The following is an 11,720-nucleotide window of genomic DNA, read 5'->3' as shown; positions in this document are numbered from 1 at the left end:
CTATTTTCTATTTTTTATTTTGGAAACAGGGTCTCTTAATCCAGCGAGGCTGGCTTCGAACCAGCGCGATCCTCCTGTCTCCGCCTCCCAAGCGCAGGGATTACAAGCGTGCGCCACCACGCCCAGCAAAGAGAAATTTTTAAAAGGACCAGCTACTGAGACTGAGGCAGGTAGATCACCTGACCTCGAAATTTAGAGGCCAACCTGGACAAGAGTAGGATCCTGTCTCAGAAACAAAAAACAACAGTCAGTAAAGAAACTGTCAAATGATGTGAGTGGGCAGCTACAGAAAAGGAACTGAAGAGGTCATAAAGATGCTAGGAGAATTACCAGCGAAAAATACAAAGATGCCCAAACTGAAAACGGTACCCTTGGACCCAGCAACTCTGCTACAAACTTCGCTCCTGGCCACTCACACAGTGCGAGATGACACTGGGCCATGGCTTTACTGGACAGCACCTGTAACAACTGTAAACCTCTCACTGCCCAACATCTGGTCACACAGCATCAGACTCCTGCGATGGATACTCCCTAATTTTCAGAATTAGCTAGTTCTATATAAAAGGATTTAACATTATCCTAGTGTATAGTATGCTAATAAAAAAAAAAGAAAAAACCCAAACACACAAACTATACACATACATACACAGGCATACACATGCACACAAACACACACACACACACACACACACACACACACACACACACACAGGCATAGACTATATCCCCGAGTGATAAAAACAAGAAACTGGGGACACTGGCTACCTCTGAAGAGGAGAACGGGGGGCTCGGCATGACTCACTGGTTATGGCTGCGCCCTCTGCATTTCGGTCACATGCATGAATTCCTAATAAAAACCCCAATTTAAGAAGGCCTCGTGCAGGTAGCTTTTGTGACCACACTTAGGCCACCTCCTCCTGCCTTCAGAGTCAGGGCTGCTCTTCCACGATTAAATAACTGACACATGCCAGGCATAGTGGTGTACATCTGTAATCCTAGTACTTGGGAGGCTAATAGGGGATCGCAGGTTCAAGGACAGCCTCAGCAACCTAGCAAGACCCTGTTTCAAAGCAAAAAATAAAAAAGGGCCAGGGGTAAATCTTGGAGGTAGCATGCCTTTGGGTTCAATTCCTGGTACCAAACACACACACACACACACACACACACACACACGCACGCACGCACGCACGCACGCACACACGTTTGGGAGAAATGATGTCTGTGTTCTCCAAAGTATCTGAAACAAAACACCCAACCAGGGACAGTCCTGAGTAGTCTTGTTTACCACTCCCCCACCTGACGAGGTGGACACAGCCAGCTGTGCCCCTAAGTCCACCAGAGCCAGCCCACAGCCAGCCCAAGTTCAGATGTGGGTGGGACAGCCTCTCTAATCATCCCCAGGAGGAAAGAAAACCGGCTGGTCAGCCTGGAGCAACCTACAGGCCACATCTGGACTCTGAGGGGCACTCAGGCAGATCCGCTGCAAGGTCCTGAGCAAAGAAGGCAGCTGACCTTCATTTTCTTTTTTTTAAACTGTGGTAATGGGAATGGAACCCAGGGGCCTTCTACTTCCAAGCTATATCCCTAGACCTGTATTTTATTTGGAAACAGGGTCTCACTAAGGTTGCTGAGAGCCTTACTGCGTTACTGAGGCTGACTTTGAACCTGCAATCCTCCGGTCTCAGACTCCCAAGTACTGAGATTGCAAGCATGTGCACCACACCCAGCTGGCCTCCATCTCTTAGGGCTTGCCTCTGGAAAATTCCCACCCTCTGGGGGGGGGGGGGGAGAGGGAGAGAGAGAGACACAGACAGACACAGGGAGGCAGGAGGCAGGCAGAGATCGGGGATTAAACCCAGGGACATTCTACCTCTGAGCTACACTCTCAGCCCTATTTTTTAACTATTTTGAAACAGGGTCTCACTAAGTTGCAAAGAGTCTCATAAGTAGCTGAGGCTGGCCTCAAATCTGCGATCCTCCTGTCTCAGCCTCCCAAGTACTGGGATTACAAGTGTGTGCCACCAAACCCAGCAGTAATACATTTTCTGATCGACAATGCTATGAACCAAAAACTGCCATAAAAGATTATTTTGAGAGGGGAGAAGAGGGCACTCCTCTAATGTTCATGATGTACATTAAAAACATATCAAAGTCAATCACTAAGTCAAACATGAAGAGGGAATGGGGCGGGAATTGGGCAAGGGCTAATTGGGTGATGTGTGCATGTATGCCTCCACCATCTTGTACTCCATTAAGATGTATGACTATAATGCACCAATACAAAATAAAAAAATAAAAAATAAGAGGAACACAAGCATACTGTAGGGAAATCCAAAGGGAACAGAAAGGAACAAGGCACCCCCATCCCTTTCAGTAAAGATCATCACTGAGCAGCTTCTGATGTATAGTTCAATACACGCAAACATAGACACACACAAACATATATGAATATATATCTATAAATGTACACACGTTTAGTTCATGTCTGTCCACATACATGTACTAAGTGTATGTATTTGCACATCATGAACTCCCTTAGCTCCAGTACGAAGTCCGGCTCCGTGATCACAGTCCACGTGACGCTGTGATGGGATGAGAAACACACGCAAAGCAGCTGTGGGACTGAGCCGCTCGGCCTGTGGGGTCAGAACGGATCTGAACTGATCACCGGCTGGCTGAGGGGAACAGTCAGTGGGTGCAGACACCTTAGCATCCGCTCACAAAGAGAGTGGCGTGAGCCAGAGGAAAGCCGGTTTTGCTTTGTTTTTCCTTTGGATCCACGTGCCTCCTGCTTACTGTTTGGCGAGATGAAGCGCTAGCCCTGAGCTGGTCTGAGTGGCTCACGGCCGGCCTGCGCCGGCCTGGGGAACTCATTTGTCCTCAGGTACAAGCCAAGAGGGCCTTGTACAGGTAGGCTCTGGAGCCCAAGTGCAAGAGAGAAGCCCAAAGAGGGCAAAAACGTCTCTCTAAAGTGGCCAAGTTCCAAGAATCTAACCAGCAAGGATCTCACAGAGACCTGCAGCCAGGCCCTCCCTGCCCCACTTCTTCCTTCCTCTTGGATCTTGGGTGTTCTGAAGAGGATCCCTTTCCGTTTTCACCCCAAAACCTAGGCATACAGAGACTCACAGAACGTCCACTGTGGGAGGATCTTGGAGACTGTCCAGTTTCCACCTCCCTTGGTTTTGTAGCTAAAGCAGGCCAGGGACACCACTTGTTCAAATCACAGGTCAGTGTAGAACAGGGCCAGCTGGCAGCCCACAACACAGCCTGCCTTATTCCCTGGCAGCACCGAGCAACCAAACCTGTGTCCGCTTCACCCAATGTGGGGCTGGGGGAGAGCTCATCTGGTGAGGTAGCTGGTCTTGCCATGGTTGACCTGCTTTAGACCCTCCTCCAAGGACAGGACCGAAGGGGGCGGCAGAGATGTGCTCAGAACATGGCTCCACCAAGGAGAGAGAGAGAGAGAGAGAGAGAGAGAGAGAGAGAGAGAGAGAGAGAAGAAGAAGAAGAAGAAGGAGGAGGAGGAGGAGGAGGAGGAGGAGGAGGAGGAGGAGGAGGAGGAGGAGGAGGAGGAAGAAGAAGAAGAAGAGAAGAGAGAAGAGAGAGAGTGTGTGTGTGTAGCAACCTTCAGTTCCTTGGCTCATTCCATTCCTTCCCCTGAATAAATTCAACATTTAAACCCAAAGCTCAGTGGGGCATGGTAGCACACACTTCTAATCCCTGCACTTGGGAGGCTGAAACAGGAGGATCGCACAGGTTCGAAGCCAGCCTCAGCTACTTAGTGAGGCTCTCAGCAACTTAGTGAGACCCTGTTTCCAAATAAAATATAAAATAGGTCTAGAAGGATAGCCCAGAGGTAGAAAGTCTCTGGGTTCCACCCCCAGTACCACAGAAAAGATAAAAATAAAAATAAAAAATAAACCCAAAGCGCCTGGCAGGAGGGATACCAGATACACCCCAAACTTGCCATATATGCTCAGCCAAGGTCAGCTGCAGGAGCCATCTCAGTAGACCATGCAAGTAACAGCAGCTCTGGACTTCCAAGGAGTGAGAGACAGCAGGGACGCATTAATTGATAACAACTGGCATTTTTAATACCCTTTTTATCTCGGAGAAAATGTCTAAAACACAACAGCGTGGCTAAGTGTGGTGATACATGCCTGTAATCCCCGTACTTAGGTTAGGAGCTGAGACAGGAGGATCATAGGTTCAAAGCCAGCCTCAGCAACTTAACAAGACCCTGTTTCAAAATTAAAGGGTGGGGGCCTGGAATCATAGCTCAGAGGTCAAGTGCCCCTGGGTTCAATCCTCAGGACCAAACTGAACTAACCAACCAAACAAGAAACCACAACAGCACAATATATCCTCATCCCTCAGCTTCAACAAAGTATTGCTTCAAGGTCAATCTTGAGTCATCTGATTCCACCCACTCACTTGTTATACTTTGAAGAAAACCCAGTCCCTGGATCAGTATGCTTACCCAGTTACCCAGGTAATGCTCCCAACCACCCATGAATGCTATTTTCCAGGCCTGCAGCCTGCCCGCAAGGACCCCAGCATCCTGCTCACGCGTACCCCATGCTTACAGCCGGTGCAGAATGAACACAAGTCTGGCCTGTGCTTTGGGGGTTGGTAGCTGAGTGGCAGTGGCCATGCTGCTCAATATCCTTCAAGATCAATTTTCTCCTTTACGACCCCTTCCTCACTTGCTGTTAAGATCATACAAGTATCAAATCCGAAGTGTCTGGCTCATAGGAACAGGCCAAGAACAGCACGGTAAACACTTAAACTCAAGGCTCCAAGCAAGGACGATACGCATTTTTGCACGCTGCTGTTCTGCAGAGCAGGACCCCACTGGCAGCGGCACAGCTCCAGGGACCTAGAGCACACCCGATCAAAGCTTCCCCCCAGGCGCCAGGCCTGTCCCTCTACCGCACACCTGCTTACTTCTGCACCCAACATCCGCTGCCTCCAAAGTCTCGCTCTGGTGTATACAGGACCCCAGACCCAGCTGGGGCGTGAGCAGAGGCTGCAGCAGGATGTGCAGCTCAGCGCTGCCTGAACCACAGTGACACCAACTTAGTCTCTGGCGAATGTGAACAGCAGGAACAGTTTACAAAGAGATTTATACTCCAAAAAGGTTAGGAAATGCTGGCTCCTATACATCCTCATGCCCTACAGCTAATACCTCCCCTTCCAGGAAACTGCCAGTGCCCAACGGTATAATAAAGGCTCGGAGAGTCCTGTAACAAAAGCCCACTGATGTTCAGCCTCAAATCTCCCCAATTTATGAGGCCACAATCTCAGTCACCTTTTGCCCACTCGCTTATAATGCTCCAGGAATGACATTTTACATGGAATTTAGTGCTTTACATGGAATTTAAATTCCCCACAACCCCACAGTATTAAAACTAACATTTTTCTCACAGAGATGAAGAGACAGGGGCCCAGGGAGGCGACAGCTAGTAAATGGCCGAGGCAGAAAGCCACCCAGGTCATGTGGCTCCACGCCCAGGGCTGTCACTCTCCCCTCCCCACACTTCCTCAGAGCCCACTGTGTCTGAACCGTGTCTCAAGGAGCAAGCTCTAGAAACACCGTGAGGTGGAGTTTGGAACCTGAAGATGCCAACGCTTTTCTATGTCCAGTCACTGTAAAACCTCCCCCCATCCCCCATACTTCCTGCAAGGCATGTAGAACATGGGAAGAACCTGGACGCTGGGCTGGTTCAAATCCCAGCTCTGCTCCCTACTTGTGTGATCTCTCTTAACTTTCCTGGGCCTCAGTTTCCCACATCTGTAAATGGGAATAGTAACAATTTTATATTGTACTCATTATGCCATTTAACCTTTCACCGAAGCAGTTTTCCTCAATATAAAGTAGCAAACAGGATTAGAGGGTCCCAGGAGCCCCTGGGGCTATGTTCTAACACCCAGGCTGAGAACTGCAGGCGCTGGAGAGGCAGGAGGGGGAAGGAGTGACATGGTGGCACGGCCTGGACAGGGAGGGCACAGGAGGTGGGAGGGTGCTGTGGTTGTGGTCTGCAGCGTCCCCAGGCAGTCTGCGTGCCACTGGGAGGTGGTGGAACCTTCTGGAGGCGGGCCTTGGGGGGGTCTTGGGTCCCTGGGCCATGCATACTGCCACCTGGCTGAGCTCAGCTGGAGGAAGTGGGATCTCTCGCCCCTGCCACGCCAGGTGGGACAGGGAGGCTGAGTGACGCAGCCCAGGCACGCTGTCCAGATGTCAAAGCCAGATTCTGGGCTGGTGCTCCTACCACCCCCGACACTCTCCCTCCCATGCCCTACACCAGTTCCCCATCTCTGCACAGCCCACGATCCTCCATCAGGAGCCACGAGTCACAGGACAGTCACGAGAGACTTCTCGCTTGTGCTGCACAAGCTTTACCCACAGCCCACACAACGCGGATACCATCTAACGCTGCTGCTGGGCCGCCAAGGCGACAGGCAGGGTGTGGAGTCCAGTGACGACTCTAATTCCAGCCCCACCACTTGTTAGCTGCGTGACCTCTGGCATTCCACCTGACCCGAGTCTTTCTCCTCATTGGTAAGATGGGAAGAAAGCCATCCATCCATCTTACGCTAATGGCTGTGGAGATTCAGGCACTGGGTTCTACATAGGCAGCAATGTACCGTGTTACTCATTAGCATATAGTAGGTGCTATATGCTAATAATTTTAACTCACTCCATAGGAAGCAGTAGCTTGGGAGTCAAGGTCTGAGTCCTAACTCTACTTGCTGTGTGACCCTCTCTGAGCAACTTCCTGAACCTCCCTGCACAGAGATGACTTGATTCACTTAACCTTGGTGTACTGTGAGCACCGACTGTAGTTAAGAATAAGATCAAGCTTTGTAAAGTATGGGACAGTTACCTTCATGGTGACCAACCATTTAATGTCTGTCTGTCCAAGTGACCTAAAAAGACAAGCTCTGGAGGCGTGCCTACCTACTGTTAAGGTCACAGGGCCTCAGAAGGATGATGGTCAGGGGAAGGGGAGGAGGGGAGAGCTTTTCAAAGCCCAAGATCGAGCCATCAGGTTTAGACTCTTTGAAAATACTCCAGACAGCCCACACCCTGATTCCCCAGGGCCTGCGAACATGTTACTATATGTGGAAAAGGGACGGCTCAGATGTGATCTAGGTTACCTACCAGCCACAAAAGGGACACCGTCCTGGACTATCCAGGTAGGCCTATTCCAATTCTAAGAGTCAGCAAATGTGGAGAGCCTCTCCTGTCTGGGTTCAGGACAAAAATGAAGGATGAGGTGGATTCCAGCGGGAGATGGGCCCACCTATGCAAGATAAACAGATACAGAAAATGTGGCGTATACCCATAGCCTTAAAAAGGAAGAAATTCTGACACACACCCTAACATGAATGAACCTTAAAAACATTATGCCCAGTGAATAAGCCAGGTAGAAGAGGATAATTATTGCATGAATTCACTTAGACAAAACATCTAGAGTAGTCAGATTCAGAGAGACAGAAAGGAGAACGTTTGTTGCCAAGGCTGCGGAGGAAGGAATGGGGAGTTCATGTTATGTGGGTGCAGAGTCAGTTTGGGAAGAAGTAGTTGTTCTGGGGATGGTGGTGGTGGTGATGGCACAATGGTGCGTCTGTGTTTCATGCCATCAAACTACATACCTAAAACACAGCAGTAAATTTCACGTTGTGTATAATTTACCACAAAAAACTTGCATGGTTTTAAGCCACACATTTATAATAATTTGTTACAGCAGGATAGAAAACTAAATCTACCCAGTGGCCATTCCTCCTCTCCCTCCAGATCCTTCCATGGTGCTCCTTTTGAAAGGTCTCTGCCTGCTTTGCACCAGAGACCCGTGAACAGGCCTTCTTTGACTGGGGTAGCAGTAAACTACTATACAATGGCGAGGGACCAGGTGCTGCCCTCCTGAAGTCTGGGAGGAGGGCAGTGAGGCTGCTTGCTTGGGTCAACATGGTCGCCATGGTCACCATGAGTCACCATGGGGAGACTCCTGGCTCTGAGGAAGGCGAGACACACCCAGCCAGCCATGCAAATGCTCGGAAGGAGGGGAAAGGTGAGTGGTGTGACTTACATGGGCAGGACCACCATGCTCATAGGTGACCCTGAGAGGTGATGCAGTGCAGCCGCTCCACCTCCTCTCTCATTTACTGATGGGAAACTGATAAGCAGGGGGGAGAAATGGTAGGTCAAGGAGCTACAGCAAGCCCCGAGAGGCCAGCCCAGAAGCCCTGCCCCGGCTCGGCTCAGGACTCGTCCTCCAAAGGTCTGCTGTGCTCAGGTGTCTGGAGCCTCAGGATGCCACAGCCAGTGCTGGAGATGAGTAAACCCAGGGCCTCAAGCATGTGAGGCAGGGCTCTTCCACTGAGATGCACCCCAGCCCCTTTTCTTTTCTTTTGAAGCAGGATCTCATTAAGTGCTCAAGCTGGCCTCGGACTTGCAATCCTCCTGCCTCCGCCTCCCAGGTGGCTGGGATGAGGGGTATGCCACCACAACTGGCAGGACAGTTTTTGGTTCCTTCTCCCCAGTGCTCGAAGCCAGGGGGTTCCAGCGCAGCTTGCTGCCTGAGCATGGTGGGCGAGATGAGTCCAGGACCGAGGAGAGAGGAGTCTACGGTGACACTGGCCTTTCAGGAGAAACTAGGGGAGAGGAGGACTTGTAAAATCCTGACCTCGCCCCATCCACCCCAGCGTGGACTCTCAGCTTCTCACCAGCTTTTTCATCTCTCTCTTCATCTACACCCGCAGCAGAGAATCACAGAGCATCCGAGGAAGGTTTCCAACAAGAGGGAGAGACGAAAACCAAGGAATAGGAACCAAGGAAACACACTGATGGGAAGAACAGGGGAACATATATCCTCAGGGACAGCGGCGAGTCTAGTGTCCACAAAACACAAAGATGCGATGTAAGTGGAGCAATCAGACCAGTAAAGTGTCTTCAGACATTGAAAACAGAAGAGATGAAATTAAAAATCCAACAGAAAAGGCTGAACACCACATCAAGAAAACCCAGGGAAAAAAATAACAAAAAAAATCATATAGGCTTAAGAAAGTCAGAAAACGGCCAGGTACAATGGTGCACACCTGTACTCCAGCTGCTTGGGAGGCTAAGGCAGGAGGATCACAAGTCTGAAGCCAGCCTAGACAGCTTAGCAATACCATCTCAAAAACAACATTTTAAAAAGGGCCTGGACTGGAGCTCAGTGGTAGAGTGCTTGCCTAGCATGCAGAAGGCCCTGCATTCAATTTCTGGACTGTTAAAATCAGTAAATGAAAGGAAATTGGGGGAGTCTCAGTAGGACTAAAAGGAGTTCCAGGAAAAAAAAGAACAAGAAAAACAGAGGCAAGAAAATTATCAGGTATGACATAAGCACATTGAAAAACACTGAAATCTCTACATTGAGGTGGTATTTATTGCTACATCATAAAATACTTTATAGTTAACTATTACAAAATCTAGTGTCAGTCCAATGGCTAAAAAAGATCAACAGCTAGGCATGGTGGCACATACTTGTAATTCCAGTACTTGGGAGGCTGAGAGAGAAAGAGTACAGGTTCAAGGCCAGCCTCAGCAACTTAGCAAGACCAATTTCAAAAATGGGGGGGGGGGTCCTCAGAGGCATCATTTAGAGACAGCATGTTCCTGGGTTCAATCTCTAATACCAAAAAAAAAAAAAGACCACCAGCAAAGTTTATTACTGGAACCTGAGAATACAAGAGGCAACGTAAAGACACACTTTTTAAAAAAGAAAAAAAAAAAAGAGAGAGAGAGAGAAGGACAAAGGTCCTTTTTTGTGAACAAGAATGACACTGGACTTCTCAAAAGCTATACCAAAAATTAGAAGACAACAGAGCAATGCCTTCAAAATTCTGACTAGGCCTCCAGGCATGTTGGCACACGCTTGTACTCCCAGGACTTGGGAGGCTGGGGCAGGAGGATTGCAAGGCCTGAAGCCAGCCTCAGCAACTTAGTGAGGTTGTCAGTGACTTGGTAAAACCCTGCATCCAAATAAAAAATATAAACAAAATTTAGGGTGTAGCTCAGAAATAGAATGCCTTGGATTCAATCCTCAGGGGGAAAAAAATCTGATTGAAAAGTATTTTCAGCTTCTGAATCTATCTATAGCCAGCTAAATTGTCCACTAGTGGAGGATAGAAGAGACTTTTCCAAAGACTCAGAATCAAACCCAAAGCCAGCTGTGGTGGCTAATGCTTGTAATCCCAGCATTCGGGAGGCGGAGACCGGAGGATCATGGTTCGCAGACAGCCTCAGCTACTTGGTGAGGCCCTTCACAACTCAGTGAGACTCTGTTTCCACTGAGTTGTGAAGGGCCTCACTAAGTAAAATAAAAATAAAAAACGACTAAAAAATAGGGCTGGGGAGTGTGGCTTGGAGGTAGAATGCCCCTGGGTTCCATCCCCAGGACCACAAGAAAAAAAGAAAGAAAAAAAAGAAAAGGAAAAAAAAGAATCCAACCAAAAGCCTTACCGCTCACACATTTGTCTTAGAAACTTCTAAAGGATTCCAGGAAAATTAAAAAGAAAATAAAGAAATGAAATATATAAGAGCCAGAAAGAGGGGGACTCTAACACAGAAAATCAACATAGAAAACCTAACACAGAAATTATAAAAGAAAGTCCTCTCAGATGACCATATTATACCTGAGGAGCAATTGTCCAGTATGAATAACAGATATGCAAAAAAAATCAGCCAAAAAAAGTAGAGAAAATTTATTTACTTCCAGAATAAGGAAACACAAAGTTTTTACTCCTGAATATCTAACCACGGCAAATTACTTGACACAGCACTGAACAATATAATTTATGGTCATAATAATGTCAGCATTAAATATGGATATATGTATTGATTACTCATATCCAAACAGGTAGTCAATGAGTAATGCCTAGGTTGATAAATTACAAAATAGTAATATAAGCTTATTAAAGTCTAAGGTTAGAAAGCTTATCAAAAATTAACTGTGGAGAGTCAGGAAAAGGGGAGCCATGACAAGATAGCTGGCTTCAAGCCAGGCATGGCTGTGAACTCTTATAATCCCAGTACTTAGGAGGCTAAGACAGGATGATCATAGGTTCGAGGACAGGCTCAGCAAGCAAGACCCTGTTTCAAAATAAATTTTAAAATTTGGACGGGGGATGTGGTTTGAAGGTGGAATGCCTTTGAGTTCAATACTCAGTACCACAAAAATAAAAGTAAAAAATAAAGAACAGCTGGCTTCATTAAGATCAATATATTTGACTTTTCTCATTTTTAATCATGAAATATTTTATAATGCAGCAATACTACATATGAGCTGAAATGCATGCTAATAAAATCAGCATCTTTTATCATTAAACTTAAAAGACAGAATGTTATCAGTACATTTGAACTAGATCATTCAACTACTTTGTGAAAAATACTTTTTTCTTTAGGTAAAAATTAAAACATCTTTTGCTACCAGTGTTGTTTTCTCCCAACCAGTTTCTGGAATAATTTATTTTATTTTTTTAACCAGGAGGAGGCCAAGTTTTATGGGGCATATGAAGCTTATATAATTTTAGGGGCCTTCCTTAAAAATGAATAGCAAACATTTTCATTTTCACAAACTTCATAAAGCCCTGTGACTTCGTGGACTCACTGAGAGGACCTCTCTGGAGCCTGCTCAGGGCCTGTGTAAATGAGGCCTGAGGCCTAGCCCTCATTA

This window comes from Muscardinus avellanarius (genome assembly GCF_963383645.1).
Source record: "Muscardinus avellanarius genome assembly, chromosome: 4".
Taxonomy (NCBI): Eukaryota; Metazoa; Chordata; class Mammalia; order Rodentia; family Gliridae; genus Muscardinus; species Muscardinus avellanarius.
This window is presented reverse-complemented; position numbering follows the sequence as displayed.